The sequence below is a fragment of the Rhincodon typus genome, chromosome 39, assembly GCF_021869965.1.
Source record: "Rhincodon typus isolate 14 chromosome 39, sRhiTyp1.1, whole genome shotgun sequence".
Classification (NCBI taxonomy): Eukaryota; Metazoa; Chordata; class Chondrichthyes; order Orectolobiformes; family Rhincodontidae; genus Rhincodon; species Rhincodon typus.
In genome coordinates, this window is record NC_063370.1 from 2485122 (window position 1) to 2489764 (window position 4643).

Sequence of the window (4643 nt, forward strand, 5' to 3'; positions counted from 1 at the left end):
CCGTGTGGAGCTGGAGGAACACAGCAGGCTAGGCAGCATCAGAAGAGCAGGAAAGCTGACGTTTTGGGTCTGGGGATCATCATCCTCCACAACTTGTTATCTCAGGCTCCAACATCGGCAGTTCCTACTATCCCAGAGTCAAAAGAGTCAGGGGCAGAGGAGTTTGGATTAATAAAAGTCACCATTGTCCCATTCTCTGAGAGAGTGGTGATGAGTTTAACCTGAGGGTCACCATGCCTCAGGGTGAGGGGAGAGGTTGAGAACAGGAGAGAGCTGTTGAGAACAGAATCTCTCTCCCTCTCTCCGGTCTCTCTCTCTCCCCAGGTGAGGGGAGAGGTTGGTAAACCTCAGCCTGGTGCAGGAATTGAACCCATGATGCTGGTGTTTGCTCCATGTTGCAGACTAGCCGACTGAGCTCCCAAAAAGGTGCAGGCCTCCTCCGACTCCCGGCCTCAGTGCAGACGCGAGGAGGTGTCTCACAGCCTGTGGCATGGCAGCCCCCTGGCCCAGCATGGACTCCTGGTCTCCAGGTGACCCTGGAGTGATCTCCCAGCATCATGGACCTTAGGGTGAAGCCCAGCACGCACAGGAGCCTCAGTACCTGCGTGGTCTGGGTTGGGAGACCGTTGTTCAGAACTTTTATTTCTGCAATGTTGGATTTATTATTTCTCTATTTTTCTAAGAAGCTGTACCTATGTACCTTTGTACCTAAGCTGTAAGTGGCAACGTATAAGCTTTTCACGGTATCCATTCAGTACATCTGAGAACAAATCTAATTCTAATTCAAAATGTGGATTCATGATAAACATGGAATCATACAGGGAGGCCATTCAGCCCATTGTACCTGTGTCAGCCCTTGGTACGATCTAGCTGCTTGGTCTAGCCCTGCTTCTACCCTGCAGCTCTGACACGTCTCCTTTCCAAATGTTTATCTGATTTTTCTTTACAAAATTCCAAGTGACTCTCCCCCCCCTGCCCTCAGGCAGTGTAGGCCAGACCACAGCAACTCGCTGTGTGAATAAAATGTTCTCCTTCCCCCACTCTGGTTCTGTAACTGATTCTCTTCAATCCATGTCCCTCTGGTCACTGACCCTTCTGCCTCTTTCTGAACATTTACTCCATCAGAACGCCTCCCAGTTTATAGCTCCTCAATTGAGTTTCTCCTCTCTGAGGAGATCTATCTAGTTTCTTCAGACTCTCCATGTGACTGAATAAACACCATTTCAATAAAGACAAACTCAATGGCTTTACTCACAAGGACTAATCATATTGAACAATACACACCAACAAACCCACGCTGGGATCTTTCTCTCTCTTCCTCCAGCCTCTCTCTCTCCCTCCCCAGTCTCTCTCTCCCTCTAGTCTCTCTCTCTCAATCTATATCTCTCCAGTCTCTCTCTCCCTCCAGTCTCTCTCTCTCAATCTATATCTCCCCAGTATCTCTCTCTCTCCAGTCTCTTTCTCTCTCTCTCTCTCCAGTCTTTCTCTGTCTCTCTGCAGTCTGTCCAGTCTCTCTCTCTCCAGTCTCTCCAGTCTCTCTCCAGTCTCTCTCTCTCCCGTCTCTCCAGTCTCTGTCTCTCTCTCCAGTCTCTCTCTCTCTCCAGTCTCTCTCCAGTCTCTCTCTATCTCTCCAGTCTCTCTCTCTCCAGTCTCTCTCTCTCCAGTCTCTCTCTCTCTCTCCAGTCTCTCTCTCTCTCTGTGATGTACAGACTTGGGGGTTAGATGGAGGGGGGTGTGTGGGTGTGTGGTTGATGGTGGATGAACCTTGAAATCTTCCTGCTCTTTCCACATTTACTCACTCAGCTTCCCCCCACCATCCCCTACCCCCACCCCAGCCCCTACCCTCATGTGCTCTCCCCCACCCCCAGCCTGTGGCTGCTCTGTGTCATGACTCCATTTTCGCGGATAAATTCCAGAATCGATCGATTCCCAAACTCCTCAGGATTTTGGTAGGGGGGTATGGGAAGAATTGTAGATTCCTGTTCCCCTCTGTGTCAGGAATTGCTTCGGGACATTTCCCTGTGACAGGGCGGGGTGGGGGGAGGGAGGAGCAGGTCAAGATTCTGCTCCCAATTCTCGAGTCTCTCCCATCCAGACCCCTCAAGAAAGGAAATAATTCCCATCAAACCCTCATCATCTTAAACCCCTCGAACCTTCTGCACACGAGGAAAAATAAGTTTAATTCCTTCAAACTATCCTAACATTGAGTAAGGATTGGGTCCAACCACTCAAGTGTCATGTGTAGGCCCAAGCTCTGGTTACCATAGTGATGCCTTCATTGTGAACCAGCTAATGGTGTTGTACAAAGGTAATTTTATCCGAACAATGTTAATGTACTCTTTGGAAATTTGAGGAGGCTGCTTGCATTCTTAATGGCGGTACCACCAAACCTGTTCCTGGGCAGAAAGATCTCATAGCAACCAGCAATATCCCACTACCAGCAGAATAACCTGCCCCCGCCCCCACTCCCCTTCATTCCAGAACACTGGTGTAACAAGAATGTGCATTTATGTGGCACCTTCAACATAATAAAACTTCCCACGGTGTCTCACTTTGGGATGCCTTATGAAATAAAATGGCTGGAGAGGGTTACAGAGATAGGGAGGGGGTGTAGGGGCTGGAGGGGGTTACAGGGAGAGGGGGGGGGAGTAGGGGGCTGGAGGGGGTGAGAGAGATAGGGAGGGGGTGTAGGGGGCTGGAGAGGATTACAGAGATAGAGAGGGGTGTAGGGGGCTGGAGAGGATTACGGAGTTAGGGTGTGTGTAGGGACGGGAGGAGGTTGGGGAAGAATGATGAGGCATCGGAGGGATGTGAAATGAAGGTGAGGGTTTTGAGTTGAGGTGCTGCAGAGTTGCCAGTGATTGTGGGTCGCAGGGCGTTCGGGAGCTCTGATGGATGAACAGTGTGTGGTGAGCCTGGAAGCAGAGAATAATCTCTGTTGGGATTGACACAAGACAAGGTCACATCGTTCCACAATATTTGAAGAGCCGTGGGGGATGAACTGATGGAAGCAGCCCTCTCCACCTTCCCCACTCTGAGGCTGTCTCACACTGCCTTGTGAGCTGTCTATTTCCTTTCTGCCCTGATGGTCCTGCCTTGTTCCATTCTCCTTGTGTTCAGGCAGTGCGCTGCCAGGGACAGTTGCTAGCTGTAGACTCACAGAGGGAAGCAGACTGTGCTCCCAGAATGGCTCAGGGCTCGGGCAACCCTTCGCAGATCAATGACACAGAAACTGCTGGGATGTGGAAATCCTGTGCCTTCAGCTGCATGGGTCCCAAGTTCTGAAATGGCTTCCCTAAACCTTTCCACCACTTTCTAGGAGATGGTACACACAGAGCGTCGGTGGGGGAGGGAGTGGGATGTTTGTGGATGTGATGCCAATCGAGCGGGGGCTGCTTTGTCCTGGACGGTGTCGAGCTTCTTGAGTGTTGTTGGAGCTGCCCTCATCCAGGGCAAGTGGGGAGTATTCCATCCCACTCCTGACTTGTGCCTTGTAGATGGTTGACAGGCTTTGGGGAGTCAGGAGGGGAGTTACTTGCTGCAGGATTCCCAGCCTCTAACCTGCTCTCTTAGCCCCTGTGTTTATGTGGTGAGTCCAGTTGAGTTTCCAGTCAATGTTAACCCCCAGGATGTTGATGGCGGTTGGGGGTGGAATTCATGGTGATAGGTGATAGATGATAAATTATTGCAAAGGTGATGGGTGATGTATAAATGCAAGGCGATGGACAAAAAAATAAATGGAAAGGCCATGGGTGATATATAAATACAAGATGATGGATAATAGTAAATTGCAAAGGTGACAGGTGATAAATAAATGCAAAGGTGACGGCTTATAAACAGATACAAGACAATGGATGATGGATAACTGCAAAGGTGACAGTGACAAATAAATGTAAAGGTAATGAACAATACATAAATGCAAGGTGCTCGGTGATAAATAAGCGCAGTTTGTTGTTGATTCTGACTCCAGTCTCTAGCCCTGAGGCTGTACTAAGTGGTAATGTCTGCCCAGGTGAGCTCTGGGGAATAGTTTGGCCTGATGGATGCAGATCGAATTTCTGTTGGTGACATGATCTCTTGTGGTGAATTACTGAAAGACAGAAAGAAAGGACATGATCTTCTGCACGTCCCCCAGCCCTCCTTCAGAAAGGCAGCCAATCAAATGCAGTAAACGGTTGATGTTGGAGTTGGGCTGAGGATCTTGAGATCAGTGTCTCTTGTTTCCCAGAGTTAGAGCCAGTGTTCCTCTTACCCAGGATCTAAGAGGGGGAGGGAGAGAGTGGTTGAGGAGTGGGATAGTGGTTGGGGGGGAGTTAGTGGTTGGCAAGGAAGGGAGAGGGGAGAGTGGAGAGTGGTCGGGGAGGGGAAACAGTGGTTAGGGGGGATAGTGGTTAAGAAGGAGGGGAGAGTGGTCAGGGAGTGGGGAGAGTGGTTGGGTAGGAGTGGGGAGTGTTGGGGAGGGGGGAAGAGTGGTCAGGAATTGGGGAGAGTGGTTGGGGGTGTGTGGTTGGGGAGGGGTGAGTGGTTGGGGAGGGTGTAGCAGAGAGAGGGAGGGGGGAGGAGAGTTGGGGAGAGTTGAGGAGAGTGCGGGAGGGCGTGGGAGAGTGAGGGAGGGTGTTGAGGAGAGTGAGGGAGGGTGTTGG